At 43.2% G+C, this 17,650-nt stretch overlaps 1 pseudogene; it reads left to right on the top strand.

Annotated features, from left to right (window-relative positions):
* Nucleotides 1-209: 209 nt before the first annotated feature.
* Nucleotides 210-1,062, top strand: LOC109249402 (60S ribosomal protein L6-like; annotated as a pseudogene).
* The last annotated feature ends 16,588 nt before the right edge of the window (nucleotides 1,063-17,650 follow it).

Genomic DNA, 17,650 nt, shown 5'->3' with positions numbered 1-17,650 from the left:
GAATATTTCTGTTCCATATTCAAACGTCCTCAACTGTCCTTTCAATTGGAAAACAAAACACAAACACAAACCCTGACTGTCTTCTACAAACAAGCTAAGATGAAGAAGGTATTGAGCTCTTTCAGGTTGCAAAGAACAGAGAAACACTCAAGTTACCTTCAGGGGGGAAATTTTTCTAAGGCTATACAGGTAAGTAAGAAAAATAGGAAATGGCTTTTTCCCATCTTGCAAGATGGTGGGTGAAAAAAGCTGAGAAGTGAGATACTAAGAAGAAACCTAAAACCTAGAAGGCTGATGCTGGTGGCAGGGTTCAGAAGGGTAACCTCAAGGCTAAAACGGCAAAGAAGGGGAAGTGGGAAGTCCCATCAGAGCTGAAATCCTGTCCTAGTCAGAGGAATTGGCAGATATTCCCCCATTGACTATGTATTCCAGAAGGGCCATGTAGAAGAGGAAGTATTCAGCAGCTAAATCCGGGGTTGAAAAGAAAAAGAAGTTTCTTGCTATTGTCACAAAACCAGTTGGTGGTGACAATGGTGGTACCCTAGTGATTAAACTTTGAAAAATACCTAGATATTATCCTACTGAAGATGTGCCTTGAAAGCTGTTGAGCCATGGCAAAAAACTTTTAAGTCAGCATGTGAGAAAACTGCGAGCTGGTGTCACTCCTGGGACCATTTTGATCATCCTCACTGGGGGCAACAGAGGCAAGAGGGTTGTTTTCCTGAAGCAGCTGAGCAGTGCTTGCTACTTGTGACTGGACCTCTGGCCCTCAATCGAGTTCCTCTGTGTAGAACACACCAGAAATTTGTCATTGCACCTCCACCAAAACATCTCACTGATGCTTGCTTCAAGAAGAAGCTGTGTAAACCCAGACACCAGGAAGGTGAGATCTCTGACATGGTGAAGGAGAAATATGAGATTACAGAGCAGTGCGAAGTTGATCAGAAAGCTGTGGACTTGCAAATTCTGCCACAAATCAAAGCTCTTCCTCAGCTTCAAGTCTACCTCTGCCCTGTGTTTTATGTCATAAATGGAGTGTATCCTCACAAATTGGTGTTCTAAATTTCTTACAAAGAATCTAATTTAATAACTGATCCATTAGAAAGAAAGAAAGAAAGAAAGAAAGAAAGAAAGAAAGAAAGAAAGAAAGAGGGGTACCTGGGTGGCTCAGTTGGTTAAGCATCTGACCCTTCATCTCAGCTCAGGTCTTGATCTCAGGGTTGTGAGTTAGGGCCTCGCATTGGGCTCCATGCTGGGTGTGAAGCCTACTTGAAAGGAAGAAAGGAAGAGAGAAAGAAAGAGAGAAAGAGAGAGGAAGGAAGGAAAGGAAAGGAAGATGGAAGAAAAATAGGAAATGGTCTGTGTAGGCCTTGAGGAGAGCTGGAGTGCCATTCAGGATATAACATGGGATGGGGTGGCCTGGCAGAGAAGAGGAAACTGCTCTCTGTCCTTGAGCATAATGACAGTAACTCCTTCATTTCACAGCTCTTCCGGGGCCTGAACAGATTACCTCCACATCAGCTCCAAACTTCCTCTACCTTTGCTGCTTCTCTCTCACCTGTCTCTTCTTTCCTCTCTAGTACCACAACTTCTACAAGTTGGCTACTCTTATTTCCTTTTCTTTTCTTTTCCTTCTTTCCTTCTTTCTTTCCTTCTTTCTTTCCTTCTTTCTTTCCTTCCTTCCTTCCTTCCTTCCTTCCTTCCTTCCTTCTGTCCTTTGTTTTTGCTTTAGGGTATGATGGTATCATTAATTTGTGGGCATATTGCTCTTTCTTAAAAAATTTTTTTAAGTTTTATTTATTTATTTTGAGGGGGGAGGGGCAGAAAGAGGGTCAGCTCTGAGCTGTCAGCTCCAAGTTTGACATAGGGCTCAAACTCATGAAACTGTGAGATCATGACCTGAACCAAAATCAAGAGTCAGATGCTTGGGGCACCTGGGTGGCATGGTTGGTTAAGTGTCCAATTCTTGGTTTCAGCTCAGGTCATGATCTCACAGTTCATGGGTTCGAGCCCTGCATTGGGCTCTGTGCTGTCAGCTCAGAGCCTGCTTGGGATTTTCTCTCTCCCTCTGTATCTGCTCCTCCCCTGTTCATGCTCTCTCTCTCTCTCTCTCTCTCAAAAAAATAAATAAATAAACTTTAACAAGAAGAAAAGATCTGCAAAATAAATGAAAAAAGATTATTTAAAAAAAAAGAGTTGGACACTCAACTGACTGAGCCACCCAGGTGCCCCATTAATTCTGGGGAGTTATTGCTCTTTGTAAGAGAAAATCTATAATGTACTCTTTGATTACATGAAATTAAGGCAGAGTCTGAACTGAGAGGCTGATCCAAGAGGTGTTCCATTGCTAAGCACAATTCCTTGAGCAGAGAGGTGAGAAATGTCTAGAGTGGGTCCCCTGAGACAGAAATCATTTTAGGAACAGTCACCTTTGGTATGGAATTCTAATGTGTCCCTGTTCTGGGTTGTAATTCCCCTACTCGTTGGCCTATCCATGGTTCAAGTCTCTCCTAAGCTGAGTTGACCCCTAGCCCGTTGTTAGCTTGTAAAGGAAGGGAAGGGCTACAGAGCCTGGATGCTCACAGAGAAGTGGTAAGAGGAAGAAGGAAGAGGTAATATTGACCAGGAAAATGGTGGCACTTCCTGCGTCAGGGTCCTAGACTTCCTGTAGCTGTAGAACAGTAGGGGTTTGAGTTATTTTGTAACCGGGGCACAGGAGTACAAGAGCACCTGCTGCAGGGATCCCAAACAGACGAGGTTTGATCACTTTCCACTGACAAAATCGAAAGTCAGAGACATGAGTGGTGGTGAAACAAGAAAGAAATTCATTTCAGGGAGGCCTATACTGGGAGGATGGCAGACTGACTAGTGTCACAAAGACTGTCTCCAAAGTGCTGGAAAAGCTTCTAGGTTTATTATTTTATTTATTTATTTAATTTTATATTATATTATATTATATTTTGAGACAGAGAGAGCACAAGTGAGCAAGGGGCAGAGAGAGAGAGAGAGAGAGAGAGAGAGAGAGAGAGAGAGAAGTGGGGCTCACCCAAAGCAGGACTCAAACTCATCTGATGTGGGACCCAAACTGACAAACTGTGAGAACATGACCTGAGCCAAAGTCAGATGCTTAATGACTGAACCACCCAGGCACCTGCCTCTAGGTTTATAAAAGGAAAATGTGGGACAAATGTTGGTGGGTATGTGCAGGTGGGCAGCAAAAATCAGGTTGTTCATTGTCTTGGAGTCAGTTATGTGGGGTCTTGCTGGGTCAGAGCACTCCTTATTGCTTGAGGGGGTAGTTTCTGTCCCCAGTGGATGCTTTGCCCAAAGGGTCTTTTATCTGAGTTAAGAGAGAAACTGGAAAGAGGAACTTAATCAGAAAATACTGACTACGATCAGAATGGAGGTAGTTGCAGTCCTCTTTCAATTTGACTATCAAAAGAAAGTGAGAGGAGACTGGGTGGCTCACTCAGTTGAGCGTCCAACTCTTGATTTAGGCTCAGGTTATGATCTCAGGATCATGAAATCAAGCCTCACTTCAAGCTCTAGGCTGATCATAGAGCTTGCTTAAGATTCTCTCCCTCTCCCTCTGACTCTCCCCACTGCTTGGGTGCTCTCTCTCTCAAAGGAAAAAAAAAAAAAAAAGAAAGAAAGAAAGAAAGAAAGAAAAGAAAAGATAGAAAGCCAGAAAGATGGAAGGAAGAAAAGAAAGTGATGGCCAAAGGCTGAGAACCCGGGCTTCCCTTTCACCATATGGAGCTGGTGTTCTCCCTGTGGTGCCTGCATATTCCTGTGTCTCTGTGGAATGATTCCAAATCCCCACCCTCTGTCTATAGAGGCCCCGCTACTTCCTACCTCTTCAAATATCCTCCCCTTTCACTAGTTCTTCTCCCACTTTTTTTTTTTACCTTCTTCCTCTCTTCTTCACTCCCTCCCAATCTCTTCTTGCTCACATTCTTCAACATCTTTTTCTTTTGACTTATATTTTAATCTTTCCATTCCACCACCTTCAGTCTTTTCTTCCATTTCCTCCTTTTTTCCCATCTCCTTGCCTTACCTAACTTCTTGGCTTTCTCCCACTTTTCACTGCAACAGCTTTTTATCCCATCCATTCAGCGTACCTGGAGGGTGCAAACTCATGGCCTGCTGCCTGATAACTGCAGAGACATATAATATGTAACAGAATGCTTACCAAAAATATTGAATTCATTCCCAACATTTAAAAATGGGATATTTCACCTAAAAAAAATCCAGATTTCAATTTCTAAAAAAATTGAAACTATCTGGCATCATGAGGCCCATAACGGTAACAGTTGAGAAAGCAGGATGGTGGCGGCCCCTCTCAGGTAACCAGAGTCTACTTGGTGTCCCCTGGTTTCCCTCACACTGAGGGAAAATGTCAGTTAGCAATTATCATTTAGTTTGAGCAGCTTTTTTTCCATTAGCATAAGAATTTCTGTTCCAACCCACATCTTTACTCAAAAGTGGGAGAACAAAGAGACAGCAAAAGCCTTGTTTTTTTCTCAGCCCCGAGTGCTTTATCATTTGCATTTCCTGCTTTGCCTCTGCAGGCGGCAAAGTCTGCAACCTCTGCTATAGACAAAGACCCCTATCTCCCTTCCCCATTTCTCTACCCTCACCTCCTCTTCTTCCGTAGTACCCCGCCCACATTTTGTTCGTGCGAAGATTAGTTTTTAATGCAGCACTGTAAGGTTAAGTAACTTCAGGACGACTACTGAAACTTTCAATCTTCAATCTACAGAAAAGTTCTGTGAAAAATCATCATATTTTTGCAGTGGTGCTTTGTATATGTTCATGGATTGGAGTAGTTACTTTATTGAGAATCTATTACTTGTCTTGCTATTTGTGTCATCTGGCTAACAACCTATTCATATGGATGAGAGCTGAGGAAATGTTTACTGTGCATGCCCAAGACAACCTTCTTTTAGGATCATTATCAGCTTGGGGATGGCATTCAGCTGGTAGTAACAGAAACCTGAAAAACAGTGACATAACAATTTAGGGGCTTAATTTTTCTGCATTTAAAATCAATCTCAAGGTGAGAACAGAGCTCCTAATAGTGTAGCAAGAAGCTGGCTCCCTCAGCCCCTGAGCCGTCTCTTCTCTAGGGCTGGTTGTGTCTTGCATCATCTCTTTGTTTATTTTCCTTCTTAACCCTTACCATATTCTGACATATTATATAGCAATTAGTTGATGATCTGTCTCTTCTCACTAGACTAAGTTCACTGAGGGAAGGGATTTTTGTCTATTTTCTTCATGAGGAGTCCCTAGCACTGAAAACACCATGTGTTTGTTGAGTAAATGAAGAAATGCTGTCCAGATGACTGCTGGAGGTCCGGCTATCATGTTGATGCTTCAGGCAGGGGTAAATGGGAGGATAAAGGCCAAAGAAGACCCAAGCCTGTAGAGTCAGTTCCAGAAAAGGATTTTCTTGCAAGTCCCATTTAGTAACTTAGGAGTCTCACTGAACTGTGTCACAGAGCCACTCCTACTTGCATGGGAAGCTGAGGGGAAAAATTATTTTTAAAATAGAGGAACATTTCTAACCAAAGTTAGACAAACCAAAGTTTTGTCAGTAGGAGGAATGGAGAATGGATATTGGGTCTCTGCAAGATGGCTCTGATGCACTTTCTGAATGCTTGAAGCTCCAGAAATCCTACACAAAGCTCTTGACCATGGCCCTATGCCCTATGCCTCCTACTTAATTTACTCTCGTGAGTAACATCAGCTTCCTTGAATTCACTACACTGTGATTCCTTAATTCCATACTTACCATTTACCTGTTGGGTTTCTAAAATGTAATTGCATATAATACTAAGAACCATGAATAGTAAGATAAGCCTCATCTTTAATCTACCAATTATTCTATTTTAGGTATTGCTATTCTTTTTGAAACATTCAGTGGCTTAAGCTCTACCCAACAGGCCTCTGATTTTGTGTGTGCTTGCATGTATGCATGGGCATGCAAGTGTGTATGCATGAGTTCACATGTGCACAGATCTGTGTCCACATATCATAAAAAAGGGGAAGAGAACAGAAGCTTCTCCCTGTCTCTTCCTCCTCCCTTTCAAGGCAGATGCTGTCTGGAGCTAAAAAATGCTTTGATGGGTAGAATGCAGGACTGTGCATCCCAACAGATAACCTGAGGCACAGGGAGAATTGGGCACCTTGGGCCCTGCCTATGAACTCACAAAGGTGGTAAGTGTGGCTAAATTCCAGCCTCAGCCTCAGCTCCCTTGGCCTCATGCACCAGCAGGGCACAGACTGCCTGCCCAAAGGAAGGTGCCTTTTTTCCTAATTTGCACAAAAGGTGCCACTTGTTGTGAAGCTCACATACCTATGGGTTGCCTGTGCTTATTTAATTCAACCCAGGAGGAGTCTTTTAAAAATGCACACAAAGTCTCTCTGTAAGCAGGCTGTAGCCAGCTCTCCTGTATGGAGGTCAGTAGATTTCTCCCCTACTAAGTCTGAGAGCCAGAGATCTGCATGTGAGTCCTCACTGAAATCCCCACTCTCTCCCTTCCTTCTTTCCTTCATCTAGTCTGTGTGTGACTATTGAATGAAAATAAGTGGAAGACAGACACAGTCCAACACCTTCTAAGTAAGACTGTCTCTCCCCAGGCATGCTGCCTTGCCAGAGGGATGAAGCCAAGCTTGTGGGGCAACTGGATGGGTTGGAAGCTGGTTGAGTGGGCAGTGAAAGAATTCACCCAAGGCAGGACAAAGGAGATAGAGGCTTATTGAATATACTGTAAGGGAGCAGCAGCCAGGAGATCAAAGAAGAGACTCTGCCTAGAGGCAGTGGGGGATGGGGAGGGGCTATAGTTAAGGGAGGGTATGAGAAGGTATGGGAACATGTGGAATTTTCCTTTTTTGGTACCTGTGCCCAGTTGCAAGTAGCCCATTGGTCAACTAGGACTTATGGCTATTTTGAGGTGGGTCACCTAAATGGGCCTGTTTGCACTCTGGCTGGTGGTCACTGTGGGCCCTGCTACCTTACTCAGTTTTCCATTACTCAAGCTTGCTGCCTAAAAGAGGCCTTTACAAAGCTCACAGTACATGTAGCCCATACTGTACTCCACTGAGGGACTCTTGTCATGGGTGTATCCTGGCTCCCTCCAGATTGCCTCTGGAGGTGTCTAACCCCATCCCCTCCTCATTTTAATTCCATTTTAGACAATGTTGTCTTCTGATGCTGGCACCAAACAGGTATGAGCTACTTCTGGAGCCCCTTGTGCACTGGTCACACTTTCAAACTCAGAGGACCTATTGGATGTATGAAATAATTAGATCTATCTTAAAATGCTCACCAAATAATGAATGTACACAATAGTTAGTTATACAGCAGAATGGTTTATTTTTTATTTTATTAAAATATTTTTTCATGTTTATTTATTTCTGAGAGGGAGAGAGGGAGTGAGAGAGAGCATGAACAGGAGAGGGGCAGAGAGAGAGGGAGACACAGAACCTGAAGCAGGCTTCAGGCTCTGAGCTGTCAGCACAGAGTTCCATGCGGGGCTTGAACTGTGAGATCATGACCTGAGCCACCCAGGTGCCCCCAGAATGGTTTTTAAAGTAACAGTTTATGGGGCGCCTGGGTGGCGCAGTCGGTTAAGCATCCGACTTCAGCCAGGTCACGATCTCGCGGTCCGTGAGTTCGAGCCCCGCGTCAGGCTCTGGGGTGACAGCTCGGAGCCTGGAGCCTCTTTCCGATTCTCTGTCTCCCTCTCTCTCTGCCCCTCCCCCGTTCATGCTCTGTCTCTCTCTGTCCCAAAAATAAATAAAAAAACGTTGAAAAAAAAAAATAAAGTAACAGTTTAGGGGTTTCCGGGTGGCTCAACTGGTTGAGTGTCTGACTCTTGATTTTGGCTTGGGTCGTGATCTCGTGGTTCATGGGATTGGGCCCGTGTCAGGCTCTGCACTGGTGGTGCAAAGCCTGCTTGGGATTCTCTCACTCTCTCTGACCCTCTCCTGCTCTCTCTCACTTGCTCTCTCTCTCTCAAAATAAACAAACATTTTTAAAATAAAATAAAATAACCTAACAGTTTAGCTCTTTTATCAAATTAAATCTCATAGAGAAAGAAGCTCACTATACAAGAAAAACACAGAGGTGGAACCTCTCTGGATGAAGAGGCCCAGGAGTTAAGGCCTGGCCACTGTGTACCAATCTGCGTACTAGCCAGGGCCCCTGGAGGCCATTCTGTGGATCTCCAAGTGTCCCTTGAACATGGTTTGCAAATGTATAGGGTGGTGGAAAGAACTCAGACTCAAAGTTGGGGATTGGTGTGCGTTCCCGCTTTGCTGCTGAGTAACCTAGGGCAAGTGAAAGAAGCCACTCACTCCCTGTTAGCCTCATGCCCACACCCACAGGAATGGGAGAACAACCCACACAGGCACCTACACCCCAGTGGAGAATTACCCAGATGTCCCCTCCCTGTCATCTACTCAGAAGGTCCTTTCTCAGCAGCCTCCTCTGTCTTATCATTTGACTGTTTATCTTGATGGCTATGTATCTCTGACACTGACAGAGCTGATTGCTGCCTCAAACTCCATCATCCTCTTCTCCCTCAGCAATGGTATCTGAATCTTGTATGAGGGACAGTGTGCTACTTAAGAACACTTACTTCCCCAGACTCCCTTGCATCTAGGGGTGGCCACATGACTATTTGGATAATGAGTCATCAGCAGAAGTCCGTTTGGTGTGGCTTTCAGGAATTCTGTTGTTTTCAGATAGATTCAGTTGCAACATACCTTTTGCTCTTTCCTCTTCCTTTCTGCCTGAAATGTGGGTATGATGCCTGCAGGCAGAACAGCTACCTTACACCCATGAGGCAGAAGGATGGACTGGTATAGATGTGAGGTAACACCTCTGGCAACATTGGGGACATGTTACCAAACCAGAAGAGATGGGTCAACACAGCAGCAGTGTCTTTCTTAGTGAGCACTGTCCTCCTTGCAGAGCTGGAGAGAGGTGGGGTCTTGGAGCCACTAACACCCATCATGCTTGATGGTAAGAAAGGGAAATCCAAAGAAGTTGGGTCTTAGCTGGGGCCTATAAAGGGCTAATGGGGCAGCGATCTTGCCTCTCCTACCTACCTCCTTGTCCTAATATTATCCTAATAATCTTTCTCCCACTCTGTCTCCCAGGATATTCCTACAGTCTCAGTATTTGGCCTCAGCTATGAGAAAAATTTCTTACTATTATTCTTTGTTTATTTTGTAGTTCTCTGAAGATATTCTTCGGATAGCTTTTTGCCATTTGTCACTCTTTTTTCTCTATTCCTTGTGTGTCAGCATTCTTTCTTGCTTATTTCTGTTACATGCTCACTCCCTGAAATTTGATCTAGCCTTCAAGGTGTGTCCCAGATGCTTTTGGGAAACCAGCCTGGATGGAGACATTTCCCTTCTCTGTAACCCCACAGCACGTAGTTTCTGTGGCTTCTATGATCACCAGCACACTGGCATATGCTTGATTAGACTTATTCCTTTTATTACTCTCTAAATTCCTTAAGGCAGGGAATGTCTTGTACTCAGCCCTGCCCTTAGCACATTGGATGTGGCCCATGAGTATTCATTGAGTTCAACTGGAAATTCCAATTTGAGAAGAGAAGACACATAGATACACACAAAGCACGATGTATTTAAATAAAGTGGAGATTTCATTTTCCTTGAGAAATGCCTCCTCTACAGGCCTTTGCCACACATATACAGGACAGGGGGAAAGAAGGCATAGCTGTAAACCACCCACTTGGAGAACCCTTTTATTCAGGAGAAACACAAGCTGTAAAAGAAATCACTATCACCTCTTATCACCTGTAATAAGGAAATTCTGAATAACTCTTTCCTGGGGATCCAGTGAGTCAGAGGTTCACACCTGGTTAGGTAAGTAGTGGGTGTGATCAGGGAAGAAGTGATGAATGTTCTTTTGGATTCAGCACCCAGCATCAGCTATTTCTACAGCAGTGATGCAGGTTTCCACATAGAGTCCTTAATATTGTTCAGAGTGCTTTCACACACATGTCCAAACAGGATGAAGCAACGGTAGTTGCCTAGAAAAGGAACTTGATGGAGCAGATTCAAAGGATCCAATTGTTGCATTAGGAGAAGTCTTCTTAAGGATAGGAACATAGCAGGAAAGGAGAAGCAGAACTTCCTTGTCTTGACAGTGTAAGTGTGGACATGTCTAGCGACCAATTAAATGTGAGAATTGGAAGCTGAAGAGGGAGGGAATGGGCTGGAGAGTAGATTTTGGAGTCACTGGCACGTAAATGGAGATTAAACCCTGACTCTGGGAAAGATCACCTTGGGAGGGTATGAAGGAAGGGGAGGATGAATCTGAACACTTAGGTGGTGAGTAGAGGACAAGACACTGGAGAAGGCCAAGAAGGGCCAGCCATAGAGGTTAAGACTAAGTAGGAGATGGGGAGCCTGGGAGGCTCAGTCAGTTAAGCACTGGACTCTCTCTTTCTCTCTTTTTTTTTTTCTTTGAGAAAGAGGGTGCAAATGAGTGAGAGGTAGAGAGAGAGAGAGAGAGAGAGAGAGAGAGAGAAGAGGAACTCACTTCAAATGGTCTTGTGTTCACCTGAAGCGGGGCTTGAGCTCTCCTGAAGCCGGACTCGAACTCATGAACCGTGAGATCATGACCTGAGCTGACATCAGATATTTAACCAACTGAGCCACCTAGGTGCCCAAGCATTGGACTCTTGATCTCAGCTAAGAGTCGTGAGTTCAAGCCCTGAGCCTACTTAAAAAAAGAAAAAAACAAAAAACAAAAAACTAAGTAGGAGAGGAAATTATTGTGGAAACCAAGGGTTGAGACTTCTGAGAGGAGAGAGACAGAGAGACAGAAATAGCACCAATGAATGCAAACAGAGTTTCTGGGAAGGGAAGAATCACAAAGTACCAATTGGATTTGGAGTGGGGCAAAGGGAGGGGATACATGGGATAAAAGTGAAGATGAAAGGTGAATTTCCAAGGTGCCAGAAAAGAGAAGCAAGGAGAGTGTGGAGACACAGAAGTAGGGTGACGGTCACCAAATGTCAGCTCCTTCAGGGTCCTTGCTTTTTCTGGGCAAGCCCCTCATGATGACTGAGCAGGGGTGGGGTTGGAAAGGCCTGGCTGTTTTCACCCAATTTGGTTTGCTCTGTGGGGGCTCTCCATAGCTGTCTGAAGCTCTGCAGGCCCTCCCCTTACCATCACAGAGGTTGATTTCTAATCAACATCTTACATCTCAAATTCCATCCGGGTGTCTGCTTCCAGAGAACCCAATCTCTGACACAGTGGTGGAAACAAGTCTTTGAAGAGTTTAGTGGGAAGGAGTAAGGAAGGGTTTCTAAAATTTTTTCTTTTGTTTGTTTTAAGAGCAGGAAGGAGAGGAAGGAGCCCGTGGAGAGGGAGTGCTTGACGATACTGGAAGGGGACAGGATGGTTACGAGGTGAGGCCTGGGGAGAAGGCGGAGGAGGGACTTTAAGGCCAAAAAGAGTGATTGGCTTGGAATAAGAGGGATCAGTTGCTCAGTCTCTGAGATTGAGGCTGATGGTATATTGATTGGGTGAATCTAGATTGTTTTTGGGGGTAGTCGAGGAAGTGAGGAACACTCTGCTCAGGGACTTCAGTGACCAATTGCTGGAGAGAGGAAAGCAGGAATCCTCGAGGTTAAGGTGGATTAGATGCTTTCACCTCCAGTGAGGATTTGGGGGAAGCAGGGCAACTTTTAGCAGAGCTGTAAACAGAGGAGAAACTCTGGGCAAAACCCAGATAGAGATAGAGATCTGAGATAGAAGACCCACTTCTTCCTGTTAGAATCTGTTTGGTCTGACTAGATGGATTTGGTGTACTGATTCCAGAATCCAAAGGATTTTCTATGCCTTCAAACTCCATGCCATCCTCATATCCGCTAAACACATCCTCTGTATTACACACAAGACATGATACAAATATTGATCAGGGCAGGATTGACGTGAGAACCCTCCAACACCTTGGAATTCTGTCATTTAACCAGTTCCAGTTTCTCCTAACTGTACAATTATCAATTCCATATTTCTCCATTTGTTCCAGAAGGATGTAATTTGAGATGTCATGAAATGCCTTAATCAAATGCACCCCCTTGGGTCTGCTATAGTGCCTCATTCTGTCAGTCTCCCTGACAAGACAACATAAATGAGGACAGTCTGGCATGACCATGGTGGCCACATTTACTTCTTTTAAGGTCTCACAAGACACCACTTAAAAAAAAATGTTTATTTTTGAGAGAGAGAGACACACACAGAGCGTGAGCATGGGAGGGGCAGAGAGAGGGAGACACAGAATCTGAAGCAGGCTCCAGGCTCTGAGCTGTCAGCACAGAGCCCGAGGCGGGGTTCCAACTCAGGAACCGCGAGATCATGACCGGAGCCAAAGTCGGATGCTTAACTGACTGAGCCACCCAGGTGCCCCACAAGACACCTTTTTGTATCTCATTTGAGGATTTTTGCCTATGGTAATTGTTAAGGCCACTGATTTGTAATTTTCAACATTTGCCTTTTGTCCATCTTTGGAAGTCAAAGCTACCTCCAGCCTTCTAACACCTGTCTTCCTTTCCATGATTCCTCAAAGATCACTGATGGCGACTTGTTGATACTCCTAGTATCATAATTTTTTTTTTTTTTTTACTCTGGCCTGTAGTCCATTCATAGCAGGTATTTGAACACATTTGGTGCAACTACAGTTTCTCTTACCTTCTTTTTTTTAGGGGGGGGGGGGTGTTGACTCCTACTTACCAATAGTCACCTTACCCTTTCCATTCAAAGGCCATGGTTCTTGTTGAGAAACTGAAAGCACTCAAAGATTCTGCTGTCCATCCCTCATCTGGGAATACTGTATGATTGGCATGAGGGCGGGACGCATTCCTTCTTCCTTTTTGCTTTTGTCATAACCAGTTTCACACCCCAAGATCAAACCTCCTTATCTTTCCCTGTAGGGATCCAGATACTATCAAGCTCAATGCCCTGCCACTCCCTATGCAGTGACTGATATATTCTTTTTTTTAAATGTTTTGTTTTTTAATTTTAGAGGGAGAGAGAGAGAGCAAGCACGGCGAGCAGGGAAGAGGGGCAGCGGGAGAGAGAGAATGTTAAGCGGGCTCTCAGCTCCTAGCCGGACTCGGCCAATCCCGGGGCTCTAGGATCACGACCTGAGCCGTAATTGAGAGTGGAAGGCTCAACCGACTGAGCCACGCAGGCGCCCAATGACCGACATATTCTCATGGGAAAATGGGGGTAAGGATTAAAAGGAAAAGGGAATAACTCTATTCACACGTTCTGCAACTACAAAGGCCGAATTCAAGGTCAGTGTAATTGCGTGTTTCTAATTTATTTGGCCGCCAGATGGCGAAACTGTGTGCCTTTAAAAAAAAAAAAAAAAAAAAAAGGATGTCCGCCATTCTAAAAAAACATTAACAAAACAGTTACTAGACACAGGTACACCCTGCTTTTTGGAAGTTTGCGTTATGCCATTTCACTTTAAAAAAAAAAAACAAAACTACATTAGTACCTGCTTGCGCTCACCGAAAGAAATCTGAAAAGGATTTTTGCTTTTACGGAAAAAAAGTGAAGGTAGCACTCAGCACTGATTTCCATCGCAGCCCTTCTGGAAGCAGCAGGGACCACGAGCAGCAGAGTGGTGCCACCAAGCGCCTTCGCAAGGAACTACGCTCAGCATCTCGGTATCAACCTGCCAGAGCTTTGAACTGTGTCCGTGAGCATCTTGTGCTTTATCTTGATTTATTTCATGTTTCCGTTAGCAAGATGTGTCCTAAGGTATCAGAAAAGCCTAAGGGAGGTTATTTTTTGGTTCTGGGGATGCTAAATTTTTTTTTCATATAAGTTAATGCTAATTGTTTCTTTGCTTTATGCCATTTTGGCTTCCAAAAGTTTTCATAGGAATGCTCTATTTTTGGAAAGGGAGGGAAACCTGTAATCAACGCTGAAAATGCCCACAAGAAAGCACATTTCACGTGTCTGTTCTAAGTGACACAGTTGATATTTTGATGTGGTTTTCTTGCCATCAAGGTACAGACAAATTCCTTTCTTAACCTTAAAATAACAAATATGGGCCTCCTGACCCTGTTTAGTCTGTATTTTCCTTTCCTGCCTTGTGTGTAGAAAGCCACCTGGGAGTAAAAACTGGAAGTGGGCTTGTCTTTATCTGCATCTAATGTGTACTTCTCTTTGCTATGGTCTCCTTGCCATTGAGCCATTGAATACTAGAGTAGAAGAGGTCAGTGAGGAATTATTGCTAATATCAACATTATTGAACTAAAATATGTATCCCATTTTGTGAAGAGAAGTGCTGACTGTCCTGTGGGTGTCTGAAGAGGAGTAGACTTGGCCCTGAGTATTAGCCTAATCCAATGTCCATTACATTCAGATTGGATTTGGCACTTGTAGGATCTGGAGTCCAAGGTAAGAAGTGAGTGCCTGAGAGTGTGCCATAGGTCTTTGTGGTGGAGAATGTGGGAGTAGGAGGCACAAGGCAAGAGGGAACTGAGAACAGTAAAGACATTCAATGCTTGTTTTGTGCTTCTATCCATTTTTGACCCTGGGGAATTTTAAAGAACTATTTCTAACATTTATTTTAGGTGGGTGGGTGGATGGATGGATGGATGGATGGATTCATTCGTTCATTCATTCATTCAATATCCCAGGCATGCTGTAGGAGTTGGGGTTCAATAGTAAATAAAGCAGAGCTCTATGCTTCAAGGCACTTTCTAATTTTGGTCTTTAGTCCTACAAGGACAAGATGAGATCCCAATAGAGGCTCTTCACCTGAGGTCCTAGGAAACACTCAATGCCCAGAAGTATGGATGGAGACACAACTCTAAATTGAAGCAAAATTTCTTTCAAACTTTGTTGATCGTAAGGAACAAATCAAAATGGAAAATATTCATGATAACATCCTGGTTCATTTCTTATACAAGGGAAGATACTGAGGGTTTGCTGAAGCAAGAAGGAAAAAGCAGCATAATGGGAACCATGTTGCAAAAGTGTAAATTGCTTCCTAGTCATTGCCAGGATCTTGATGATCTGAGAAAACAACTAGTGTATAAAGCAGAGCAAATACACCCTTGTTATAAGCCAGAAATTCCAACCACAGGGAAAGAAAGATGTATACCAAAAGGCAGTGCAGAAGTGTATTGGAGAAGATCAAGACTGGTGTCAGGAAAAATAGTTTGGAAGCTATGGAAACTGTCTCACTGACAGGCAATGAAAGTCTGAATTAAGACAACAGCCAAAGGGCAGTCAGGGACAGATAGGAGACAGATTTCCGGGTAGGAAGGATGGATATAAAGCTGAGGGAGAGGAAGAATGATGGGAGAGGACATCACTTTCGGTGGCCTGACCTCAAGGCCTGTGTTTTTTTTCTGAGATGTCATTTTGCCTTGTCATAGAACAAAGACCCCACTTTTAGAACCGCCTGAGGGAGCCTATCCAAACACATGTGCCTGGGCCCAGACCTAACCAATCAGAATCCCTGGGCTGGGACCACTGGCTCATTCCAGGAGGGCACACAAGCTTCTCTTCCTGCCATGATCTTCCATAGGTGGTTCTGCTTGAACCACACTTTATTTTTCTCTGTTTCATAATTACATTACATAATCGCAATACATTACATAGTCCCACTGATAGTTGGAAGGCTCTGTTTAGATGGAGAACTACATGTAAACAAACACCAAAATCCTTCTTCATAGGCCCATTAGTGGGAATAAACTAGAACTAATTTGCAAACATCTCATTGAAACTATAGGAGAGGGATTCTTAGGAAGCTGCTCTGCAGTAAGGGAAGGTTAATGGACAATCATTGTTCAATAAGAAGTTACCAATCTGTTTTGTAAAATTGATAATCTATAATTTTATCTTACTAAAAATAACGAATATTTTTAAACATAAAAAAACAAAATCTTAAACATTTAAAATTTGTCATAATAAAATTTATCATCTTAATCAATTTTTTAAAATGGTTATTTATTTATTCTGAGAGAGAAAGAGAGAGAGAAAGAGAGCATGAACAGGGGAGGGGCAGAGAGAGAGGGAAAGAGAGAATCCCAAGCAGGTTTCATGCTGTCAGAGCAGAGCCTGACTCAGGTCTTGATCTCACAAACCACAAGATCATGACCTGAGCCAAAATCCAGAGTCAGACATTCAACCAACTGAACCACCCAGGTGCCCCACCGTCCTAATCATTTTAAAATGTACAATGCAGTAGTGTTTAGTACATTCACATTGTTGGACAACCAATCCCTGGGACCCTTTTCATATTGCATGATGGAAACTCTGTGTCCATTAAACAACTCCCATTGCACCCTCCTCCCAGGCTTTGGCAACCACCATTATACTTTCTGTCTCTATGAATTTGACTACCTCATATAAGTAGGTTCTTACAGTATTTGTCTTTGTGGCTGGCTTATTTCACTTGGCATAGTGTCCTCAAGGTTCATGCACGTTGTAGCATGTATTAGAATTTCCTTTCTTTTTAAGGCTGAATAGTATTCCATTCCATATATATATATATATATATATATATATATATATATATACATACATACCATGTTTTGCCATGTTTTGTTCATCCATCCATGGATGGATAATTGGGTTGCTTCCACCTTTTGGTTATTGTGAATAATGCAGCTATGAGCATGAGTGTATAAATATATCTTTGAGACTCTGCTTTCAATTCTTTTGGGAACTGTAGGACTGCTGGATCATATGGCAATTCTATTTTAAATTTCTTGAGGACTCACCATGCTGTTTTCCATAGTGGCTTTGTCATTTTACATTCACACCAAAAGTGCTCAAGTGTTCTCATTTCTCCACACCCTTGTCAACACTTGTTGCTCTCTGTGTCTACTGTAGTCATCCTAATGGGTAAGCGGTGGCATAAAGCCTTTTCAGAACATAGGTTTACTAAAAATTTTGATCTCCCCTACCCCAAACTTTGCATAAAGTCCTAAGTTCTTTAATCATAATTCTTTCAGGGGCACCTGGGTGGCTCAGTCAGTTAAGCGTCTGACTTCAGCTCAGGTCATGATCTCAGGGTTCGTGGGTTCAAGCCCTGCGTTGGGCTTTGTGCTTCGGATTCTGTGTCTCCCTCTCTCTCTGCCCCTCCGCCGTGTGCTCTCCCTTTCCAAAAATAAATAAACATTAAGAAATTTAAAAAAATCATAATGCTTTCATCCAAGGAGATTTTTTAGGATGGTTAGAGAAGGAATACTCTATTGTCATTTTAACAATGTTTGCCAACTAAAAAGGTAAAAATTAAATTTTATTTTGATTTTTTTCATTATTGGCAAAGTTGAAGTTTTTGACTGTGATTTTTAACTAGTTATGGCTTCTCTGCTGTGAACTGTTTGTGTCTGAATTTCTCACACAGTACAGTAAAACATAAAAATAGCTGTTGAGTGCTTTCCATGTGCTAGTTACTGTTCTAAGAGCTTCACAGGTAGTAAATCAGTTAATCTTGACTCACCAGCAAGCAGATGCAATGATTAGTCTCAGTTTATGGAGGACACAGAAACATGAACAAATCAAGTATCTTATCCCAGGTCATACCAAGAAAGTTTGGATTCAAAGCCTGTGCAAACTACTAAATGGG

Source organism: Panthera pardus, unplaced genomic scaffold (assembly GCF_024362965.1).
Source record: "Panthera pardus isolate Hobbes unplaced genomic scaffold, ASM2436296v1 HiC_scaffold_17, whole genome shotgun sequence".
NCBI classification, from domain to species: domain Eukaryota; kingdom Metazoa; phylum Chordata; class Mammalia; order Carnivora; family Felidae; genus Panthera; species Panthera pardus.
This window is presented reverse-complemented; position numbering and strand designations above follow the sequence as displayed.